This window comes from Excalfactoria chinensis, chromosome 4 (assembly GCF_039878825.1).
Source record: "Excalfactoria chinensis isolate bCotChi1 chromosome 4, bCotChi1.hap2, whole genome shotgun sequence".
In the NCBI taxonomy this organism is placed as follows: Eukaryota; Metazoa; Chordata; class Aves; order Galliformes; family Phasianidae; genus Excalfactoria; species Excalfactoria chinensis.
In genome coordinates, this window is record NC_092828.1 from 70,288,380 (window position 1) to 70,301,070 (window position 12,691).

The 12,691-nt window shown below is 40.5% G+C and overlaps 1 protein-coding gene across 1 annotated transcript in view; it reads left to right on the forward strand.

Annotated features, from left to right (window-relative positions):
- The first annotated feature begins 450 nt into the window (after positions 1-450).
- Positions 451-12,691, forward strand: part of SOWAHD (sosondowah ankyrin repeat domain family member D) — an 85,209-nt gene continuing 72,968 nt past the window's right edge. Inside the window, exon 1 of the mRNA XM_072336042.1 lies at positions 451-622. The gene's annotated coding sequence lies outside the window, so the exon portion shown is untranslated. The remainder of the gene's footprint in view (positions 623-12,691) is intronic.

Consider the following 12,691-nt stretch of genomic DNA (forward strand, 5'->3'; position numbering starts at 1 on the left):
AGTAAAATCCCCAACTCTCCCTCTGTTCTTATCGTTAGATGAAGATCAGCACAAGACTTGATCAATACATGAGTGATATGAGATAGGAAAATTCTCTAAAGAAATGTTGCAGCCCTGGCTTCAGGTGTTGAGAAACAGAGATCCACAAGGGAATGTTTCCCTGTATTCTGAATCATTTTCCCCCAAATTTACTATTCTTCATTAGGTGGCTTCTCCTAAAATTCAAGAAACAGCTGCTTGCCTATGGTACATAAGGCAAACATATAACACCTTTGCTCTGAACGTGTCTTCAGTGGAGGCTTGTGCACCTGGGGTTTTTGGGTATTCTTGGCCTCATTGCAGGCACCTGAGGTTGTTGGGGCTCAGGTTCACTGTGGGCACCTGGGGCTTATTTTTTTTTAGCTACTGAGGAACCAAACTGGTTCAGCTGTTGAGGAAGTGGTTCTTTCTACTCTACCATTTCTACTTTGCTTTTCATGATAAAAGAAGTATGGAGCCCATAATTTTTATTGCTTTCAGTGGGGTCATTCAGCATAAAACACCTTCTACTATTCGGAGAAGGCTGTGCTGCCTCTACGCAGAGGGCGCAGGAATCATAAAGCCTTTGGAGAGAGCAGAAAAGGTAAGATTTGTGCCGCTGGATAGCGATGCCTTCTGTGAATAGTAATGTGTTTGCAGAAGATTTGGGATTTTCAGCAGGGGACTGTGTTTTTGTTTCAAATGGAAGCCAGCTTTCAGTTAATACAGATTTTACCCACTATGGGATACAAAATCCTGCTTTCTGCTCTGTGCTATTTTTCCTGCATGCCGCGGGAGGCTTTATTTTTCCCTGACAGCTAGCTAAAGGGCACGTTTATCTGACAACTCCTTCATCAGTGAAAAAGTAGAAAAGACATTAATCTAAGGCTTTATGCAGCATAGTAGTACCAAGAAGCTCAGCTGAGTACTTTAGGAAACAATAGCAAAACCTTTTTTTTAGTGCAGTGGGGTTAACTGGGAAATCAAACTCCTTTAAGTCAGTTCCAGTGCATGATTTGAGTACAGAGAGGAATGCTTTTCAGGAACTCTTCTTGTGTAAGTGGAGGTGGGTGAATGTGGGGCTGCTGAGTGGAAGTCAAATGCAAAGTTAAAATGTCCAAGGTGTTCTTGGGTCATACGTGGTTGGTTTGAACTGCTGGGAGGAACAGTATTCTAAGTCTTGCCCCTAGGATGCAGTCTAATTAGCTCGGACTGCATCTTTTAATTATTCATATTGTAGCATCATGCAAAAGCCTGGCTCAGGGTCTGATGTACACACAGTTCAAAGGCAGTCCTTGCACCGGAGTTCTTTGGCAGGAAGGCGATGTGCGATGGTATTTCTTATGTGCTGTGTACCTGACCTGTAGGACTCTCTGTGTGTACCATCTTGTGAGGCACCAGAAGAAGTGAAATCTCCTCCCCCCAACCCAAATGCTTTGTAGCATTTGTCACTGGGTTGAGTCAAGGCTTCCTAAGTATTTGTTTCCTTTTCATAGCCTTTTATTATGATCCTGAGCAACTGAAAATGTTTGGGTCTCTGCAGATTAATCCTTTTTCAGACATTCACTTTCCTTGACAGTTTTAAATGTCAATCTGTTCTTAGTTGATGGACTAGTGAAGCTTATTAGAGGACTATGTTAATTTAGTCTGCATACATAGATCTGCATTTATAAGTAGCATGGAAACGTGTGTTACCATTTTACATAATGATAGGTAGAGCTCTGCGTGTTTGGGCTGTCAGTGAGAGCAGTCTGAAAGCTTGCCTGCAAATCCCATTCTGGGCAGGCAGCATGCTCCGGATTCACATGGTGATCAAGAAAGACCTTTTCTTGTGTGCAGAGGAAGACAATTTACTTACATAAATTGGCAACACAGCCAGTGGGCATTCTGCTGTAATGCTGACAAGTCCTGCCTAATGGGAGACTGATCTGATTTGATTTCCATTAAAAGCAGTATTTGAGGTTTTATTCATTCTTGCCTGCCTGCAAAATGTGCTGTTCACTTGCATGACTGCAAGAAACTGCTTCAGTGTTTAACAAGAAAAGCAAAAAATCTATGCTTATTGGTAGGAGGGCGGGCATGAGGTAAATTGGTACATTCTGTTGTGACTTTTTAATTGAAAGCAAAAGGATCCTTTGTTGTACATTTTGCAGATTATGAACTTTGCAAGATAGAGCTTCTGGTATTGATAGGAAGATAGACAAAACAGAGCAACTTACATGATCTTCTAACTCACGTCAAGTGGAATGATTCCTTTTAATGCTTAATTAGACTATATGGAAACTTTATGATTTTGAATGCTTACTTCCAGTACTCATGAGGTGGAAGCTGTATCTTAATTCATACTTCTATTTTAGCGCTGTGTATTTGTCTAATGTTTATTTGTACCTGAGTTTACTTAATGTGCTAATTTTGGGATTTGGCATAAAAGTGTGAGGCAGGTGAGCATGGTGCTGGGGCTTGTCTTGTTGCACATTGCTGGAGATAGAGAGCTTTCTCCTTGCTGGGTGAGTGCAATGAAGAGCTGCATATCTACTACTGATGGAAGAACCAGAGAGAGATCTCTCCGGTGACTTTAAGGAGTGAAATGCAGAAATGTTTAACTTCAAATGAATGTATGAGGAGAACAAATCTGAGCAGTGTGGAGCACGTGGGTTTTCTCATGGTCACGGTGATGATAACATTCTTCTTATGGGTGGGAGCTAAAAGCAAAGCATTCATACAAAGTGGCTCTGTTTTGAATAGATTAGGAAGTTGAAATCTGCTCTTCTTGTGCAGCGGGGCTGAGAGGTGAGTCATTGTAGTCCAACACTAACAGCTTATTCCAATAAGGCACACTGTTACATTTTAAAGCTCACCCTCTGCTTGACTTAAGTCTCCATCATTGTTTTTCTCTGTTCTGCTGCTCTGTGGATTCATGTCAGAGCTTTAAAGAAACAATCCATACTGTGACTTTAAAAGAGAAATCCAATAATGATTTGCTTGTTTGGTTAACCCACCTCACCCACACCTTGCAACAGTTGTTAACAAACTAAAGTTATTGAAGCAATTACCTTGCTCTGCAATGGTCTATAAAAAGAAGCCTAGAGCTTGTGGGTGGTGTTGCTAGAGAATATTTGCTTGTTCTTAATAAAGGTCTTGGATTATTCCTATAAGTTTTGTTAGCATCTGTGTTAAACATTTTTGGCTTGCCCTTACAAGATAGAATAAGAAAACAGGAAAAGAAACAACCCAAACATGTTTGAAATACCACAGGATCAATTGTTTCTGTTGTCTCTCTGTTGTGAGAAGGGTAAAGCAGAGCTGAGTGTACAAAAACAGCAAGTGATGTTGGTTCCCTAGGGCTGAGTGGGGTTCTGTATGCAGCTACTGTGTGGCTTTTCCTTCAGGCACTGTTGATAGAGGGCACACTGCTGTGCTGGGGATAGCAAAGAACCTGTGCCTTGCTACCTCTGGAGGGTGCCCTTCAGCTCTATTACTGTGGCTGGGGTGCCCAAGGCTGTGCTACATAGGGCAGACGGGGAGGAATCATCTTAGGTGCAGCATTGCTTATGAGAAGTTTGACTGTTCAGATGTCAGGATCTTTTGTAGCAGGACAAGGGAAAATGGTATCGAACTAAAAGAAGAGAGATTTAGCCTGGATAGGAGGAAAAAAGGATTTTACTTTAATTTTACTATGGTGATTTACTATGGTGAGGCATTGGCACAGGTTGCCCATAGAGGTGGTGGGTACCTGATCCTTGGAGACATGCAATGTCACGCTGAACTGTGCTCTGAGCACCTGATGAAGCTGTGGGAGTCCCTATTCATTGCAGGAGGGTTGGACTAGGTGACCTTTAAAGATCCCTTCCAACTCAAGCAATTCTGTGAATCTCTGCTCTTCTGGATGTGATCATTAGCTTAAAGCAGTGAATGGCTCTGGAGCTCAATGGTGCCAAGTCATATATCCCCTCCTTCTATTAGGTTTTGTGTGTACTTCTGATGTCGGGGCTGCACAGGTGACAGTGTCCTATTGTAGATTCAGTGCTTTTACTTTCACTGATATGGAGAGTAATGTCCTTCATTCCTACTGAGACTGAACTGATTTAACCTTACCATGTTAAGTTTGTCTAATAGTATATGGTTTGCTTTGATATATCTTTATGGCAGTTGCTTCCCTTTGTGAAAAAATAGCATTACTCTGTTAATAGTCTATCCCTGTATTTACTGAGCAGCACAGTAACTACAACCCTTTAGGAAACACATCTTTGCAGCTGGCTAACCTTTCTATTCACCAACTAGCAGTATACAAATGAACCTGGGGCTGTGTGAGTCACCATCACGAGATGCAGCACAAAACGCACAGTCTAAGAAGTGAATGGATGAGCTGCAAAAATAGCAACTGAATTTAAGCCATCAAACTAGTATTTCAGGAGGAGACTTTACAGCACTTCTTCAGAGACTGAAGTGAATTGTTGTAGGTTGTAATGCCTGTGACCTTTAGATATTTTTGACAGTGAGGCGTAACCTGTTGTCATGAAGAAAATCCTCATTGTAGAGGGACACCTTTTCCATTATTCAGTCCTTTGGTGCTTATGGGTAAGTCATATTGTTTGGAAAAGTTAGTATGATTACAGCATGAGGACGCCCTCTGCTTTAATTCAGTCTCCCTGACCCGAGTTCAAACCTATCACACACTGTAGCAGCTGCAAATAATTCCTTTGTAAAGATTGTCAGAAGTGAAATGAGGTTAAGTCAAAACCCCACAGCTCTGCAGAACGTATGACTAACGCATGTGAAGGGGTGATTGGCAATTGCCAGCTGGAAGTGTCACTTTTAAATTGTCCTTGGAAGAGTTGTCATCCTCAATCAAAGTTTCAGCTCAATGACAAGGGAATTGGAGAAGTGCCTACGAAAGCTGATCTCAACTTGAAAATGCCCATCAAGAGGGTAAGAATTTGTGAAGGTAATGTGGGAAATACTAACAATTAACTTTCTTTCTGCACCAGTATTAATGGACAATGCTGTGAGCTACTTCCACGCTAATTATCTTTTGACTTAGCCTCACTTGGCTGATTTTTTTAAAGAATATTCAGGGAGTTGGTGTGTAGTTGACTAGCAAGACTGTCAAAGTGTGGGAAAGGCAACAAATTTGGTTGCCCTGCCCATCAGTCGGATGTGGGTCTTCAGCCTGATGGGATGGTAGGGCTTGTCAGAGGAAAACAGGTTCTTAGTTGATGAAAATAAATCTTGATCATCTCTGAGGCTGGTTGCTCTTTATTTTTTGTAAGACTTCTTGGTTTTGGGCAGGTGCTTTTTATTGGCCACAATGCAGTTGGTGCTCACTTGGAATGCAGTTTTTGTTCTGAAATACAGTTCTGAAATCCAGTGGGTTAAAATAAGGTGTCTTGAAAGGACCGAGTGTGCAGTGTATGCAGGGCAGTTGTGTTCTCCAAGTGGAGGTCTTAACTGGCATTTCACATAAGCGTTGCTTCCAGTCCTCTGAGCGGACTAACCACTGATGGATTTACATCAAATATCGCTGCTTCTTGTCTTTGTTAAAAGTAGATATTCAGAGATGTGAATCTTGCCTATCAGGCTAGGGGTGTGCATCTCTAATTATATCGTTGCAGTTGCTCTGGTGCTCAGTTTTCTGAAATCATTGCCTTTATTGCCTTGGATTTGCTTGAATTAATCCTCCGCCTTTATCTCTAAAACCATGGGGAAACACACCAGCCACAGCGAATTACCTGTGAGCTGAATTTCATAGGCAAACAGATGGGGCCAGTGGAAAAAGAGTCTTTATTTAAAAACAAACAACAAAACACAAGAACCATTTATGGAGCTTGTTTTTACCAGAGTAGCAGCTGTGAAAGTTTTAGTCATTAAAAGAAAGGGGAAACTTTGGGGTAGGAAATTTAACATTGACTGCATCTGGTTTTTTGTGTATTTTTTGACTAGTAATACAGAGCACTCAAGGAAAAATCAGAACGTCTTTACTCCTCTTTCTCTGCTTATGGGCAGAATAATTAGAAATGTCTTAGTGCAGGAGGCCCAACCGCTTTTACAAGCGTCTCTGCAAGGTATCTTTCAAACTCAAATTTAACTTGACACCTTTCTCAGTGACCATTAATTCAGTTTGTAAGAGACTCTGGAAACCTTTGATATTGATGCTGTGTTGCTGCAATTACTGCCTATGGTCCTGCGGCCATACTGAAATAAAAAGACCTGCATACCTTGCTTTTAAGTCAATCCCTTAGAGGCTCAATCAGTTTGATTTCTAAAACCTGCGCTTGGCAGTGAAGCTGATTAAATTCTGCTGGTATCAAGACTGTGCACACCGAGTTCAAAACCCAGGTGCAATGTCATGTTCTTATAGTGGAGGTTATTATACTGAATTTTGATGTTCTAGAATCCATGTTTTAAAAAGAAATCTTCAAAGGATATGAGAGGATATATGCAGAGCAGGGCAGAAAATGAGCTCAAAAGCAGTAGATCAAGAGCTGTAGTACACAGATCTTTTACTTGTGATGGGTTACTTCTCTAAGCATGTTTCTTGCAGTTGTAGCAGAAGTTGTGGATTGGAAAGTCATTCAAGCATCAAGTCAAGGCAGAGACCAAGTGCATTAGAAAATAAATGCCTACACTTGTATGCAAGTTTCAGTCCACTTTTATAGTTTAAGGAAATGAGAGTAAATTACTCCAGAACTAATTCATCTTAATTAGAACCCGGGTTCAGTATTGTAGGTTACAAACACTCAGTGTTTGAGAGACTAACACTGCATTCAGTTTTAAGCCGAATGATGGAGAAGGCTGAAGATCGTAAGCACTGATTCAGTGCAAGTTTACGGGACAGTCATGGATCTTTCTGATTTTAGGATCATCTGCGTTAGCTTTTTTATGACACATTCGGGCTCATCTAAATTGTAACTGAAAAATTTATATCAGGAGAACTAACTCTTCCTTTTCCAGTGCTGTGGAATTGCATGTTCCACCCTCCCATTACACTAGAGTGTCCAGAAGTGTCCTAGATTACTGTTATTATTTTGGTTAGAAAAGCAACACGTCTTTTTTACCCCAAATTGCTCTCATAGATTATATTAGGAAATGTGTATCAAGTAGTAAAGAAGCAACGTATAGGTGGAAATGAAAGGGAGAGAACTGTTTAAAAATAGTCCCCTTCTCAGTAGTTGCAACACGCTTCTCTAAGATGTGCAGTCGAGGTGTTGAGCCACGCAGCAGTAAGAGCTGTGTAAACAGGGAAGAGACACTTTACCACTTTGTTAGTGAAGTTAATAGTGAAAATGGCAAACTCAAAGTAATATACCTCTATGTACTCTGATACAGTGTGACTTCATGTGAGATTTTAATAACTCCTAGTAATTCCTGGGTCCTGAGGGAAAATTTGGACTAGTGACTTTTGTCAGTTTACTTCATCTTTTCTCACTCAGAACTCAAGAATTCTTCCAAAATTATTCAGAGTAAACTATAACAGAAAAATGTAAAACTAATGGTAAAAATAAACTATTTGAAAAAACTCTTCACCTCGTAGAAGTAATTAATATCCTGATCTCAGATAGTTGAAGAGAACAAGAGAGGGTCCAGCTGTTAGATGAGGGGGAGGATTTTCAGGGGTCATTGGAGATGAACTGTCCAGAGGGACCAAAACTAGAAGTATGACAGTGTGGTCCTGTAAAGTGGGAGTAACTCAAGCACTTGCAGATGGGTTCTGAATGAAAGGCTCTGCAGTATAGATGGTAGGCCAGATTTATCCATAACACCTATAGGTTTTCTACTCTAAGCTCTGTTATGAAAACTGATGGTCTCCTTGATCTGAGCCTACAGTATCTTACAATGAAATCGATGGAACAGCCTCAGTGCTCTGAAGTTGAGAATATGCAAAGTTGCTGAAACTCATGGAAGAGGGAATTTCCCACCACTAGAGGGATGTAGTAGTCAGAATTCTCTTCTTAGGGCTATGAGCAAATGAAACAGTGCTCTTTCTAAGCAAGGGTAATATAGATCCTAACTAAAAGATATGCTAACAACACGTGAGCTTAACCACATGTCTGTGTGCAACCAATGAGAGAGGAGTCTTCAATTTCCCCAAATTAATCTAAGAGAGAGAAGAAAAAACAAGCATGAGACGTTATTCTAAGCATAAGAAAATGTGTCAGAGAAATGTTTTTACTGCGGAAAAACAGACTTGCATCTCATCCTATTGCTTTGCAGAAATTGAAAGAAAAGGCATTTCTTGTCTAGCTATGTATTTACTTTCTAAAGAAACCAGACCCCATTCAATTTCAGCCCTTTTGTAATTCAAAATCTCTTGCTGATGCAGGTTGACCTTTTTGCTCTAGAATTTAAAATCAAAATGCAGCTCTTATCTGTTGACACAGATATAGCCCGGAAGGAATGATAAGGTACACAGAAATAATAGTATTGTTTGCGTGCAATTGTACATAAGAAATATAAGGTCAAAGCAGCATCTAAATCCAGTTCTTGGTTGGGGGATGTCTGCACTTCAGGCAAATATGACATTAGGTGCTTAAGGTTCAGATTGCTTCATTTTATTTATTTAATTAACTCTACAGAGTGAAAAGATGTACTAAAAATAACAACAACAACAAAAACCAACATATTTTCTAAATGGAACTTAATGTATCTGGGCTCTTGGATGGAGGCAGCCGGAAGCCATGTTTGCATAGTGCTGTTTGAGACTTCCGGTTGTTATCTACAGCGTAATCGAACAATCCCCTCCCCTTGAGATCTTTTGATTTCAAGTAATGACTAACACTGATGTCAGTGCTAAACAGATATGAAAAATATTTTCAAGCCTGTGGGTGTGTAGAAGGGTTATAGTGTCTCTTGCTCCTGTTCTCAATAACTGATAATTGCTTATACACCTTTTCCATGACCTTGCTGTGTGGTGGTTTGGGTACAACCCTGCATGATCACGTCTTGACTGAGGACCACAACCAGAGCAACTCGGCACTGGGGATCTGGCTGATTTAAAGTTTAAGCACTCTTGAAATATGGAGTATCACACTCTATTCCAAACCTGAAGCTTCAGTTCTTTGAATTCTGTGAGCATCTGGATTAGTAGGTGAAAAGATTGCTGCCTCAGAGCTGATTAGTATCTTTACATCTGTGTTTTCCCTGTAAGAATATGCCCAGTATTTCCTGTGTAAAGCATGCTAGTTAACTTATTTTTTTAGACTTCATTAGTGGGAGTAAATAAGATGACTGTTGTGGATGGCCTTATGACTTGTCTCCGGCTTGACTACTGCAGTGCGCTGGGGAAATGCACAGGCTCACTCCTGTGTTGGCATAGCAGCTAGTGAGCTAAGGGATTATTACTAAATGGATGTGGGAGGAAACTTTCATCCTGCGAGATGTCTGATCTTTTTCATCTTATTTTCACTTCAGTAGTAAATGTTAAGATGTTGTGGTGTATGTGTGGTTTTTTTTGTAAGCACAATTTCCATTTGATGAATTTAAGCTGTAGGAGTTGGCTGTTGTTGTCTATATAACTTATTCTGATGTTTTTTGTTGTTTAACGATTATTTACTGAGCTATGGATCAGCCATGTCCTTAGCTATTGGTGGGGCTTCTGATTCTCCTGTGCTTTTTCTTTGGATCATTCTGGACTAACTCTGCAAACTACATGTGGGGAATATGTACTGAGTGCTTTGGATTAGTATAAAATCAATTAGGGCAAGCTGAGGAGTCAATTAAGTGACGAGCCAAGCCTATGGTGATAGGTTTGCTGCCCTTTACTGTACTGCTGAGCAATGGGAAATACCTAATTCAATCCTGCAAAATGTGTTCTGGAGATCAAATACAAACAGAATGGCCAATGTTGCAGTGATTTAACATGAATAGATAAGTGATCAATAGGTTCTGAGATATATTAAGGGGAAAAAAAAAAAGTTTAGGGATTCCTTATACTAGGCAGAATTGGACCTGTGAAGAATCACTGTGGTCTTCTCCAGAAGCTTTGTTGCTTGTGATTGACCTGTATGAAGAAATTCTCAGTTGTCTGAAGCTGTGCTGGACCAGTTGCATAAAAGCTGGTAAGGAATAGTCCTCAGAAAGTCATAACTGAGGATAATTTTTTTCTGATTGTCGCTAATCTGTTTAGTTTTTGGCTTAAATATATGTAATTAGGGAGAAGAAAATGTGATAGGACAAGGGGAGATAGTTTTAAACTGAAAGAGGGGAGATTTAGGTTAGTTTTTGGGGGGGGAAATTTTCACTTGGAGAGTGTTGAGTCCCTGGAACTGCTTCACAGAGAGGTGGTGGGTACCCATCCTCTGAAGTGTTCAAGGCTGGGCTGGATGGTGCCTTGGGCAGCCTGAGCTGGTGGTTGGCAACCCTATCCATGACGGGGTTGGAACTGAGTGATCTTTGAGGTCACTTCAACCCAAGCATTTCTATGTTCCCATGATTTTATAATACAATAGGAAGTGATTACTTCAAGTATTGAAATATTGCAGGGCTCTAGCAGCGCTGGAGACATGCTTCAGGGCATTTTATGAACTCTTAATAGAGAAAAAGAATCTGTGAAGGTATACCTCTTTTTGATGATACTTTGTGGGTTTGTTTTTTTTTTTGCCTAGTTTTACAGTGTGTGTTTGCTTTTTTTTTGCTATCCATCCTATTGTTCAGAACTGTTTTATTAAACATAGTTTTTAAACATCACACTTTTGCAATTATCACATGAATAATTTCACATTGAATTTGTCCTGGTAAGTTTTGTTTGAATTGATTACCAGTTATTTTTCTGAATGATCTGCTTAAAGGAAAGGTGTTAGAGCCATACCTCTTCAGAAGTACTTTTCTGGGATACATAATAATGCTAAGCCTTGATATGATGTAGCAATAGCATCTCACTGAGAATGGTAAAACAATTCTTAGCACTTGTCTAGCATTCAAGTTCTTCTAAACAAAACAAAAGCTTAAATGAACCCAAAGCAATCCTCTGAGAACCTTCCATGTTTGCATTTCTGCAGTAGTGCAGAATGAGGATAGCAAGTCACTTGCCACAGGCTGGGCAGAAAGGAAGTGGTGAAGTGGGAACTGAAATCTGAAGCTCCTGGCTCTCAGTCCTGCACTCAGCCCACTAGATATCACCTATCTCTTCTAAACAAACCTCCACAATGACAATATCTTACACGCCATCTGTTGTGCAAACTTCCTTGGGGAACTTCAAGTCTCTCTTCTACATTTCAAGCTTTCTGAAAACTGTATTTAAAAAAAAAATAAGGCTAAAACCAACCCAAAGTCCATACAAAGTTATTCATCTATTCCTGTGGCGTGTTGGCTTGGCTGATGGTATCCTTTCAGTACTGAGAAAAATAAAAGGCATCTCCCTCAGAATGCTTCCGGTTTTCATCTTTGTTAGGCAAAATGTTTTTCTTTTCTGTGATGAAAACAAAAGGGAAAACAGCCAAATTAATCATACCCATCTTCCAGTTGCCTCTGTCGCGCTCCTTTTAATTCACTGACATGCCAGAATTTACCCATTGGCACAACGGTTAATTTTAGACATGCTGTTAGATTTCAAGGGAAGTTCACTGGTGCGTACAAATTATTCATTTAAGCACTGATTTGAAAATAATAACATATATCTCTAACAGTGTGTCAGAAAAGCATAAAATGTAGTCATTCTGGAAGCAGTAATTGTAGGCAACAGTTTATTGGAAGATCATTCTGTGTTGAATGACACCAGCAAATACCACAGGAATCAAAGTGCCCTTTCCACACTGGTGTGTGGATGTTCCCTCCAAACTCCAGCTTGCCCACAGCTGTGACAGCACTGTGCTCAGTATCAGAAAGCACTTACCTCATTGCAGCATTTTAGCACTTGTCCCAGAGCCCGTCAGCACAGGGAAGGCAGCTAGTGTGCTGAGGTGAGGGTCAGGGTGTTGGTAATTGCTGCTAGGTCACTGCCAAGACACAGGCAATCTAAATTCTCATCTGTAGCCTATCCTACAAGTGCTAGTATTTACAAGGAGATGCCTCATTGCTTTAATATTTTCCACTGTGCAGCATCAAATGATGTGCACTTAATGAACTCAGTTTTCCTGTCCTTTATTTCTCTATTTATGGCCTTAGCATCATCTCTTGCATGTGTGATGCTCCTACATCAATGTAATGGTGATGGCTTCCTGCTTTAGAAGAAGTTCTGCATCCATTCTGCTTAACTCAGCAGCATGTCACTTGTTCTAGTTTTCTCCTTTTTCATCACATCAGTTGTAAGCTGCTCAGCTGTCTAATGTCTGGATTTTTATCACACCTCATTTATCAGTACTCTTACGTTCTGGCTTGCCCTTGATTCTCTTGAATTGCCCCTTGTGCATGAAACATTCTCTTCAATCTGCTTCAAAGACGCTTCTCTTCTTTACCAGGCCGTTTTGGTAAAGGCTTGGGTGAAGCTGCATTGAGCCCATATCTACCAGTTCTAGGAAAGTCTGAGGGATGGCAGAGGGAGAAATGAGGTGGTGAGATGCCATGTGTCACAAATATTTGGTGACAGTGTAGAGTCTCATGGAAATACAGGCAATGGTCACTGCTTCTCTGATCCCTCCTATTTACATGGTACAGCTTGTTTAGGTTTGTGAGATGTCTGTCTGGTATTCCTAGGTCTCCCAGGTGAGAATTGGAAGCTGTATGGTCTAAGAATGTGGCA